We start from the raw sequence: 12,544 nt of genomic DNA on the forward strand, positions 1-12,544 counted from the left end.
TTTCAAATTTCTTTCGCAACAATAACCAGCCAAGAAATGACGAAACTTTCACGACAGCATCCGTATGTATCATGGATATAGTAAGTTTGTTGTTAAAACTCTGAATCACTAGCCCAGGCGTGGGTCAAAATAAGAGCTCAATGTGTTACCTAGGAGTCGGCAAGAAAATTATATAATATCCTACTTCTCGAAGCAATGGTACTAAAGTTACTCTAAGTAATGTGCGATCCTCGTCTTGTATACAGTATATTTATTTGGTCAAAACAGAGCACCAGGGGAGAATGTGATACCACGGTAGGGTCCAGAGTTTTACAGTAGGAAAAATTACAAATCATATATTTGCAAGCACTGCAACATGGCTCAGGTGAGCAGTGTGACTCATTTTCGTCATCTTTAGTAATTAATATTATTAACTTTCCAACCAAGATTAAAAGCACATTCTTTACAAGTTATGTCTCTTTGATTGTTGTATTCGATCGTTTTTCATACTCATAAAACTCAAGTGAGTTTATTTTCACTGAATATTTGGAATTACTGCACAATCCATAGTATGTTTGAACTGTAGTATGTCTCCATTTGCCAGTGTGTAATTGTTGGGAGTATATATGTCCCTGTGTCTGCTAAAACTTTAGGCAGTACAATAACTTCTATACAGTCTCTCTGTAGACTTTAATTCGAATCTCTGTGCTTGGAAGAACAGTTAAGCATGTTTTTATCCTTTGCTTATTTAACTTGTAGATTTTTTAAAATTTCTTTTTCAAGTAATTTTTGTGTATGTACTAATTTTTTTTTATCCTTTTATCATTTTTACTTTCCACAAAAGGACATTTATATGAAGCTCGGCACTCGTTAGTTACAACCAGTAACTGTTGTGGATTATAGAGACCAAGAGCTTAAGGTCTTTTATATATATATATATCTATATATATTATATATATATATATATATATTATATATATATATATATTATATATATATATATATATATATATAATATATATAAATAAGTGAACAAATGGACTATGACTTTACGTTTGGAGAGTGTCTCAAATATCGCAAAAGATGCGCTTCACGGCTTTCCTGTTCGACTCTGAAAATAAGATGTTATTGAACCAAACATAATCCAGTTACAGAATAGTAGGGATTATATTTAATGGAATCCTGACATTAAAGAAAGATAGTCACTTGTGTTATAGAGCCAATGCCTAGAGTATATGACACCAGGGTCAGAGGCTAAATACTAAGGATATTGAGCATAGAATTACTAAAACATTGCTTGAAATAAAAATATTCCACACAATATTTTGATCTGTAGTAATTACTATCATTCGTTAGAGGCAATCAGTAATAGCTGACTAATATCTGTCAACTAAATAGCTTAGGACTTAGAGGAAGGGATGCTTTCTTGGTATCGTCCTGATTTTACTATAGAATCCTGTCCTGCTAAAATATTTATTTTATCCATGTACCACAAAATATACATAGCTGATATGTATCTTTTCTTTACTTACAGGTAATGAGAAGGGCCGATTGCATCTGCAACTTTTTGTACAGATGGCCCAGATGTGAGAAATTTTTACTTTGGAAGGCGGAACAAGTTGAAATTTTCACCTGAATTTAAGACGTTAGTGCTCAAACACACAGTAATCTATACATCAGGCATTGTGCATATGACTTGTCATCAGAAAAACGGAAAAAAACTATCATATTGGTTGCTACAGCAGATTCATTCCACTTCAAAAAGATAAAGACACTGACTCTACTATATAAATAAGGTAGGTTAACACCCAAATAGTGATCACGTCTTCAGCTTTGGCTGTATATGATCGACATATAGTTAAGCTGTTAGCAGAATAAAATGATGAAATCTGTTCTGATGACATTTATGTACCTAATATTGAAGCTTGTTTAACAATAACCATATTTATATTTGAAGTGGTGGATAAATTTGAAATGAGCTCATCACTACCACGTTATCTATGCACTATGTTTGTTATACAATGTTATTTTCCAGTATCTTCTGTATAATAAAAAAAAGTCTCCGTTATAATACTAAACACGTAGAACCACCTTGACGTGGTGAGAGAGCTCTAGAACCCATGATATTTGTTACCTGGGCTCATGTCCAAGAGTCTTATTATAATTATTTATTAATTTGGGTTAAATTTGTGGAATTTTCGACTTATGGTAAAATTTATTAGACTTGATAAATAGGAAAATGTATCATCTTGGACAGTGTTTATATCTGAAGCTAATAGTGGAAACTAGTAGGATCATCAACTACCCAATAATGCTTGGACCTGAGAGATATCACATTGATATCTCAATAATGATTGGATCTGAGAGATAGTACATTGATCTCTCAAAAATGTTTTGACCTGAGAGATGTCACATTGATATTTCAAAGATGAAACTGTTCTGCTGGACCGTGGATTACAGGGAGGTTCAGATTTTGGTGATAGGACTTTTGGCAATGTGTCCGGTTCGCTCATAATATGCTTAGGGTTGGGGATGATTGCATTCTTGTCCCAACAAATGAGTTTGGCTAAAACGTTTGCTACCCTAATTGTAATTTGCCATCCCCTGTGGGGTAGGGTAGGGGCCACACATTTGGGAGTCTGCTCCTATTGGTGCCATAATACTGCCATCGGTGGAAGAATATATATATATATATATATATATATATATATATATATATATATATATAATATATATATATATATAATATTATATATATATTATATATATATATATATGTGTATGTATGTATGTATGTATGTATGTATGTATGTATTTATTTATGAATGTACGTATAACTCTGCAGAATGCACAGCGTCTGGCCTATTCACGTATCAGCGGCAATAGTAAATGGAGATTCTAGCCTTCCAGTAGGTGATATTGTATAACAAAGAATGAAATTAACCAGATTTGTGAATGAATCAGATACAATAAATTCAACAAATACTCGCATATATATATATATATATATATATATATATATATATATATATATATATATATATATATATATGTACACACACATACACATCCACATAATATACATACATACATACATACATACATACACAAACACTATGATCATAGATATATGTGTGTACACGTGTGCATATTTTTTTTTATTCCGATTCATTTGAATTATGAAATATCAGTGTTGCTTTGTTAGGATTTCAAATACTTTTAATGAATTCCCCTTCAGTCATAAATATGGGTTCGTGCTTATGAATTACATTTCATTCTCATCTGTGTTTAACTTTTCGACAGAGTTTTTGAAGAGCCTTTCTCTTCACTGTTAGGGTAATTTTATTTTGATGCTGAGAGATACTGAATAATGGATATCATTGTAATGGAAAAATTCAATGAGGCTCCAAGCTTTCGTGGAAGTGATATAAGGCCTTCATGGTTTTATAGTTGTAATGTAAAAATTCAGAATTTTGTGTCTTATTCACAAATACAATCTATCTATCTCCCTTCCAAGCAGTTTGTTCCTTCTAAAAGCACGATGACAATTATTGTATAATTACTGCCAGATGTTTACATATCACATCAAATAAGGAACCGCCTATGCCAGATGCAAAGGGTAAACACATGTACTTCAGTGATTGACGTCACTATTTGCAAACCTTGTGGCGTACAATCAAGCAAAGTCATCAATTCAAGCTGACTCTTTTTATTTCTCTTTCGGCTTGTAGAGGGGTAAGTGCCTGCTTCCAGACTTTGTGATTAGGTTTGCTTTCCAAACATGCAAATGTCTTGGTTTATATCTTAAAAAATTTTTCCGATATGTATTATTAGAAAGGTCGAAATTTACCGCGAAAATTTATTTTGATCTCAAACTTGATGTAAGTGAAGTGCGCGCAAAATTTCCCAATTGGTTCGTAGCAAGGTGACGATGGAAAAATGAATTCTCCATGATAATGCAGAACAGCCCGTCACTGTAGGATAATTTGTTCTTTGGAGATATATATATATATATATATTATATATTTATAATTATTATATATATAATATATAATATTATTATATATATGGTGTGTGTTGTGTGTGTGTGTGTGTGTGTGTGTGTGTGTGTGTGTGTGAGTGAGTTCCCAATTTTAAAAGGGCCAATAATCGCCCCATATTACAAGCAAATGCTGACATTCGTTTCATAATGGTAAAGGACCGGGAAAATGGAATAGATTTAAGTTTTGTAAATCTTTAATCCCTCAACTTGAATTGTTTAAGTTGAACAAGCATTTATCAAAGTATTTCTTATCATTGCCGTTGCTCATTCAAATCGGTACTTAAATTGCCAAAGATTTTTCTTTTAAAAAACGAAAAACTAGTGCAGAAAGAGCGGGTAGCCATTGATATGGATTTTGGAAAAGCAACTTACAACGGTGGTGTTTGGTATACTTTCTACACCTGGTCATTATTCTTGCCTCCTGATCCATTTGGAAATAGTATTTCACTTGGATGTTACACAGCACCGTGAAGTAATGCAAATAGTTTAGAGATGCGGTGCTTCAGTCCCCAACATTTGCTTTAGTTAACTTATCGAATAATAGCTTGAAATCAGTGATGACCGACCATGACCTATTTCGAAAATCATTATCTGGGAAGAGCCCAAAGAAGGTTCCATTTTCTCCTTTTCAGTAAGTAGCTAGGATGGCACAGTAAGTGTGTATTTGCTGATTTCACGTATTATAAAGTAGATTTGAAGTGTTGAACAGGACTGGTCACCATATAGTAATCTCCAAATACCTAGAGCTTCAGTGAATTCTCTTAAGTATCTAGAAAACTATTATCAAAAGAAATAAGTAAATATATGTAAGAGTTCAATTCCTCAAGGAAGCTGAGTATCTTAAAAGTATTTGCACTTGGCAGTAAACATTTGATATGATTTTTATCTGTATTATAATAATTTACAATCTCTGATGAGTTTTAGAGACGACGAACTGCTATAGGACCGATTTATTGTCTTAAGACAAACTGTACAATGTCAGACTTTTACATTACATATTTATTTTTTTTTTTATGGTAGTTGGTTTGTTGAGCAGTTTCCTTTTAGCTAATATATTATCACTTATCTATTGTAATCTTATTTATAGTCCTTTGTTTATTATAACTTGGAGGATGCTTGCCTTTGGATAGAACACGGGATTACTGTCTCAGATCGAATTTTGAAACTTTCTCCCCGGTCAGTTCTTGGCATGTTGATAAACTGAAAATATTTGTTGTTTTCTGAGTTCATTTAGGATTGTTTCGTTTCATTATCGCAATATTGGATGTTAATAATATAAGTTTATTTGATAAGCAGGTATTTGGTGGCTATGGATAATTCTAAGAACGAATGTTTACTTTGAAAGCAGTGAAAAAGCGACAGGTTTAGGCAGTGTGAAGGCCCATAGCGAAAGAATGAATTAACACCCCATGTTTGAGGTTTTCGCTTGGAACCATGTTGTGATTGGACGAGAGTGAAATTGAGGTAGCAGATGGTATGTTAAAGTTTCAATATGAGAGATAGTCGTGGGTTAGGCGGACGGTGCGAAGTAACAAATAAATATTGTGGTATTTACGAAATATTTTACTTGAACAGTATTTTCGTTTACATCAGTGATATAGATAAGAATCTACAATACGTTGTGGCCTTGGTTTCAGACATTTTGTTATATATTCGGCAAAATATCTCAAAACTAAAACTTAGGCATGATGTGAAAATAGGCATCAAAATAATGTTAATATTATAAGAAGGTTGTAAATCCAGCTGTTCATTAAAATCACTATACAGTGTGGCAGTCGAACTAAAGTCAGCTTTTCTGTTTGTTTTAGCTAAATAATTCGAGAACGAATTTAGTAGAAATGTATATCGCATTCCTCTCCGAAAGATGAACTTTTGGTGAACTATGATATTTATTCAATGCTCACTACGATCGGCATGGAAATTGCAGGCGAATAAGGTGTGTCACTCGTGTATGGAGGACACCAAAGTACTGGAAGGACCAGTAATACCCCCAGTGCCTTTGACTCGGCAAACAATCAGGTTCTACTTATAGAGTCCTGTTTGCCTATTTGCCGAAGCCAGCACGACAGTTTCTGGTATTTTAGTGTGTAGTCTAAGTAACGCGACAAAAGATATTGAAAAGCGCCTCAGTGGCGTGGACGGTATGGTGTTTGCGTCCCACCTCGGTGGTCGCGGGTTCGATTCTCGGCCATTCCATTGAGGAGTGAGAGATGTATATTTCTGGCGATAGAAATTCACTCTCCACGGGGTTCGGAAGTCACGTAAAGCCGTTGGTCCCGTTGCTGAATAACCAGTGGTTCCATGCAACGTAAAAGCACCATACAAACAAACAAAAGATATTGAAACGATTTAAAAACTTCGTGAATATCAGTCAATATCTTTTAGCACACCTCGACCCTAAGAAATATGGTTACAGACTAAAACAAACTATGAGTTTTAATTCACTGCATGTTACATAGAATGCATTATTTCTTCTAGGAAGTAATGCATTTATATTGTTATCTCTACAGAACAGATGTCATGCACTGTGGAAGCTGTTTCATATTCACAAATGAACCTCTCGGTGTTTTTTCGCTACTATATCTATTTATAACGAGGAACTTTCTAAGGTTTGTTAGTGGCGAAAGGTGATCAAACATTTTCGCACCGCTGTGTCGGTGTCTCTAGCTAGAATCTTGTTCGTGCCAGCCGAAGCATACTTTTCACTCGCTAGGATATCGTTAACGAGATTTCATCGCCGAAACTATTGGGTAAAGTGGACTCAGGTGATGAAGGGTCATCGAAACGAGTTTAGCTAGAGGGTAAGAAAATAAAATAAAATAGGGCTTCAAAAGAGAACTACTTGCAACTTCAGCATAACCTTGGGAGATGAAACGTATAATATCTGTCGAGCCCGGGAGATGCTACAGAAATCTAGAGGACGGAAAAGATAAAGATTACTTATAACAATGTATGCTGGAAAGAATATATATATATATATATATATATATTATATTATATATATATATATATATATATATATAGATATTCATTCTTGGAGAACTCCATTATTTCTCTTTTCTTCATGGAATTTGTCTTATATAAATATTTATGTAAAATATATACGTAATTCCTTGCAATTTTTCGGATACACTTATTACACCCTATACCAGGTCTAGAAATTCGTGAAGAACCTTCACCTTTATAAGCCAGATTCGACCTCAAGCAAGTAATACATATATGTACTTCCACATGCACTTGAACGTAAACATACGTAACCCATTGATTACTTTTAATGGCCACATGCAGCTTCTAAATTTCTCACATTTCTTGATACTCGTAACTACAGTCTATTCCATTACACCTGTCCACTCATCAAGGTAGGTTTTAGGTGCATTTGCAATATCCACAGCTAGCTCTTAATTGGTTGAAGTCAATGTTTCCGATATCGTAAGCTTACCTTGATAATGATGCAAAGTATTTTATATATAGGTATATATATATATATATATATATATATATACGTAATATATATATATATATATATATATCCATATATATATATATATACGTATATATATATATATATATATTATATATATATATATAACACGTAAGAAATGATTGAAATAACTTTATTTACCTACCATGAGATAAAATAATTATTGAATGTCCATGGTTTATTTGTGTTTGATCTGTAGGGCTATTTATACCTGCTTGTCTTTCGCGTTCATGTATTGTTATAATCGTATTATATATTAATCGGTGTATATAGTATTTATGATCTTAAAATAGGGTGTAAGGTTCTTTGTGTACGTATGTATGTATTTTATACACACACACACACACATACACACACACACACACACACACACATATATATATATATATATATATATATATATATATATATATATATATATATATATATATATATGTGTGTGTGTGTGTGTGTGTATGTGTGTGTGTGTGTGTATAAAATACATACATACGTACACAAAGAACCTTACACCCCTATTTTAAGATCATAAATACTATATACACCGATTAATATATAATACGATTATATCAGTACATGAACGCGAACGACAAGCAGGTATAATAAGCCCTACCAGAGGCAACACAAATAAACCCATGGACATTCAATCATAAATACTATATACACCGATTAATATATAATACGATTATAACAATACATGAACGCGAAAGAGGCAGGCATAAATTAAAAGCCCCATACCCAGATCAAACAACCCAAATAAACCATGGACATTCAATAATTTATGTTTTAATTCTCAATGGTAGGTAAATAAAGTTATTTCAATCATTTCTTCTGTGTGAATCACACTAGTAGGGTATATTCGAACCAGCATGAACTGTTGGTGGTATGTGAAGCTGTCTGGATGTCATGGTAATCGCTTTATAGCGAAGAATTGTAGGTTGAAGGAAGGGAAAGTGAATCTTCTTCGAGAGGGTCCGCAGCAAAGAGGCATTCGCGCACGTGTTGGAGGTGCCTGTTCTCTTGATTGTTCTAGAATCGTCAGGTGTGATATGGAACTCAACAGGCGCCGACATATCGCGAGGAACGCAGCGTATTATAATGAAACATTTTGTCTAGATCCTTCTAAAAGTTCCTGGGACGTTCCCTGTTATGTTCCGCCCCCTTCAGCCCCGCCCCAGTTCGCCGTATATATCAGAGAGATCATCAGTGAGAGACCAGCAGAGATCATCAGATCATCAGTGAGAGAGCAACAGAGATCATCAGTGAGAAATCATCAGAGAGAGACAAGAGAAGAAGGAACAGACGAAGAATAAGAGAAGGAGGCGCTCGAGAAAGTGGTCTTGAGTTGAGTCAAGTTGTCTATAGAGAGAGAGGGAGACAGAAGTTAAGTTGTCCGTATCCGACGTTGAGCGAGCCCTCAGAGAAGAAATGTCCTACAAGTTGGTTTTGAGGAGTAACCTGCCCTTCGAGTATCAAGAAGATGTCTGAAGTTATAGATCTCCTTTGTGAAGGATTGATTTCCGACAGCTGCAAAACTTGCCAGCAGGTATTTTCATTACCTCACTGTTTCCCAAGTTCATGCAGTGTAAGATTTTACTTTTGTTATGTAAATAGGAGAAACCATTCTGCATTTATCTTTGTTAGTAAGCTTGTAAATAAACCTTTGTTCTGTTTGTGTTTCTTTCTATATTCGTATCCCGAGTTTCAACTGTTGGTGTTGAATTCTTTTTGTTTATTTTAATATCGAACCTGAGGCGGACCTCTTGGGGTTCGTAACATATTGGCGACCTTGCTAGGCTATTCGGCACCGTAACAGATTGAAACAGGGAGAATATAGAAAGAACCAGAATGAGTGAGATGGTGAAAGAGTTTATTGAGTCTGATAAGCTTCTAGGTCTAGAGGGGAATGATCTCCGTGAATATGTTGAGAGGAAAGAGAGAGAAAAGTATGAGAGAGATGAAAGCAGCTGAGAGAGAGGAAAGAGCAGCTGAGAGAGAAATACAGCAAGAAGAAAGAGAGAAAGAACGTAAGCATGAGTTGGAAATCGCTAGGTTAAGGCAAAGTACTCTTAACAGTCAGTCGGGCCAGAACGAAAACGAAGCTGATGGTTTGGGTATGAGTGCAGTGTTGAAATTAGTACCAAAGTTTGATGAGGAAGATGTTGCGAAATATTTCAGGTGTTTTGAGAAGTTAATGGAAAGAATAGGTTCTCCTAAAGAAATGTGACTCTTATATTTACAGTCTGTTTTCAGTGGTAGGGCACTTACCATGTAAATTTGTATGTCTAAGGAGGAATGTTATGATTATGATATTGTGAAAGAAACTGTTCTTAGCGTGTATAGGCTAGTACTTTAGGCGTACTGTGATAAATTTAGAAGTTTGAGAAGTGATGAAAATATTACGCATGTAGAATATGGTAAGACGTTAGAAAGGCTGTTTTTTGATTGATTAACTTCCGCTTTACTTGAGGATTTTGATGGTTTGAAGAACTTAGTGTTGTTAGAAAACTTCAAAGATAACGCATCCCCTGAGATTAAGCTTTACATAGAAGATAAGCGAATAGTATCTTTTGAAGGAGCAACTAGGTTAGCAGACGAATATATTCTGACTCATAATTTAAGTGTTTGTGATAAGCGAAATGATCCTTCGTCTGGTAGAGTACAAAGCAGTAAAAGTTTCAGTTCTAGTAATAGCAATGTGAGTAAAAGTGAGTATTCCTGTTATACATGCGGAAAACCAGGCCATACATCTCAGGTTTGTAAGAGTAAAGTGGCATCTAGTGGCTCAGAATTAACTTGTTTCCGATGTAATGGGAAAGGGCATTTAGCAAGAAATTGTGCAGTAGAAAGGAAGGACGGTAAGAAACTAGTGTCTCTAGTGAACCTTTCGTCAAGTAGGAATGATGTGATGAGAGAAACTAGGAAAATTTTTTTTGAATTTCTGTCAGAAGGTGTAGTTTCCTCTCTTGGAGGAGAAGATTCAAGAGGAGTAGTCTTGCTTCGAGACACAGGAGCTGCTTTCTCACTGATTAGGAGAGATTTTGTGCCAAACGGCAGAAATCGACGTGGAAGAAAAAGTCATGTAAGGTGGATTTCCTAACACTTGTGTTCTTTGTCCTTTGTTGAAGTTGAATTTAGAAAGTCAGGTAGTGTCAGGATTAGTGAAACTAGCAGTTGTTGACAGTTTGCCCGTTGATGGCATTGACATTATTGTCGGTAATGACTTAGCTTTATCCAAGAATGTGAATCCTGTTGTGAGGGATATTCCAGTGCCTGAAATGGTAGTAACTAGGTCAGGTTTAGATACAGACATAGACTATGGTCATAATTTGTTCATGGATTCAAACGAGAGTGAGTTCTTGGATTTGAACGAGAGTGAGTTTGTGGATTCGAACAAGTGTGATAGAGGTGGTGAGGTTGATCTTGGCGTGAGTGTGGCTGAGAGACCTGACTCTATCGGTGACAGCGATAGCCAAGGGGATGGTGTAGCTGTCGAGAATAACGTAGTCGATGTCGTGGAATCAAGTAATAGTTACAGTGATGAATTAGGCTCTAACCTTTTGAATAAGGATGAGCTAGTCAAGTTTCAGAGAGAGGATGAGACACTAACCCAAATTTTGAATGAGAGTTGGATGATGATCTCAATGATGTGTAAGGAAACTTTTTGTTTAAAGGACGATGTTTTGTGTCATTATGTTCGTCCTAAGTCAGGTAGTAACGAGGAAATCACCGAACAATCAGTGGTTCCTAGGAAGCTTCGTGAATTAGTTTTGAAGTTAGCACATGATGAGCATGGACATTTGGGAGTAAATAAAACTTTCAGGTGTATTAGTAGGGCGTACTTTTGTCCTAAAATGAAGAGTGACGTAAAGAGGTATGTTTTAAGCTGTCATGAATGCCAAATTGCAGGGAAACCAAATCAAGTAATTCCCAGAGCTCCGTTGTATAATATTCCTTCAGTAGGCGAACCTTTTGAGAATGTAGTTATTGATATGTTCGGACTGTTGCCTAGAAGTAAGGGAGGGAATATAGGAATATATATCTGTTGACTATCATTGACAGACTAACCCACTATCCAGAGGCGATACCCGTAAGAAGCTGTAACGCAAGGACCGTAGTTAAACGATTGTTAGACTATTTTTCTAAGTTTGGTCTGCCTCGTGCTATACAGAGTGATAATGGTAGTAATTTTGTATGCAAGTATTTCAAGGATAGAATGAAAGAGTTAGGCATTAAACTCATAACTTCCACACCTTATCATCCCGAATAACAAGGCATTGTGGAGCGGTTTCATCAAACGTTAAAGAGTTGTCTGCTAAAACTGTGTAGTAACTTTGAATATGACTGGGAAGAAAAGTTACATTTTGTTCTGTTAGCTTTAAGGTTGGCACCGAACGACACTACAGGATTTAGTCCTTTCGAGCTGGTTTTTGGTCACACCGCTAAAGGTACTTTGGAAATGCTAAAATGTAACTTAATGCTTTAAAGAAGGTAGTGAGGACTACATAACTAATCTAGAGTATTATAAAAACAATTTAGGAGATGATTGGCAACTAGCAGAGGAGAACAAAAGTTCTTGGCAAGTAGCGAAAGAGAAAAGGAGTGAAAGTCCAAGGTAGACTAACGGAACAGGATCTTATAGCCAAGAGAGATTTTCTGTGTGGGAGATACGTTTTGTGCTAGTCCAGAAAGAAGGTCCCTCTTTATCGTATAAGTTCGAAGGTCCTTTTTCAATTTTAGAGAAGAGGGGGAATCTAAATTATTTAATAGATATGGGTAAGAGTAGAGCAAAGTGGATGCATGTAAACTTGCTTCAGAATTATAATGAACGCCCCTGTACTGTGGCCACCGCCCGTGCCCTTAGTAATTGTGTCACAGAGAGGAATTAGTTTTGAGAAAAACTCAGAATTACTTGAGAATTTCCAGTTTTTTTTTTTTTTGAGTTCAGAAAAGGAAAAATTAAAAGGAAAGGATAATGTTGTAGCTGATAGCCCCTCTAGAGATTTTTCAGATGAGTATCCTGATAACCGTTTTCTGTTTTGGCA

At 35.3% G+C, this 12,544-nt stretch overlaps 1 protein-coding gene across 5 annotated transcripts in view; it reads left to right on the forward strand.

The window, feature by feature from the left end:
• LOC135223605 (uncharacterized) overlaps window positions 1-12,544 on the forward strand; it is a 910,537-nt gene that overhangs the window by 252,431 nt on the left and 645,562 nt on the right. The window contains exon 5 of one of the 5 annotated variants that reach the window (XM_064262183.1): window positions 1,514-1,775. The exons of the other annotated variants lie outside the window; for them this stretch is intronic. The gene's annotated coding sequence lies outside the window, so the exon portion shown is untranslated. The remainder of the gene's footprint in view (window positions 1-1,513; window positions 1,776-12,544) is intronic. 5 annotated transcript variants of the gene reach the window in all.

Source organism: Macrobrachium nipponense, chromosome 10 (assembly GCF_015104395.2).
Source record: "Macrobrachium nipponense isolate FS-2020 chromosome 10, ASM1510439v2, whole genome shotgun sequence".
Classification (NCBI taxonomy): domain Eukaryota; kingdom Metazoa; phylum Arthropoda; class Malacostraca; order Decapoda; family Palaemonidae; genus Macrobrachium; species Macrobrachium nipponense.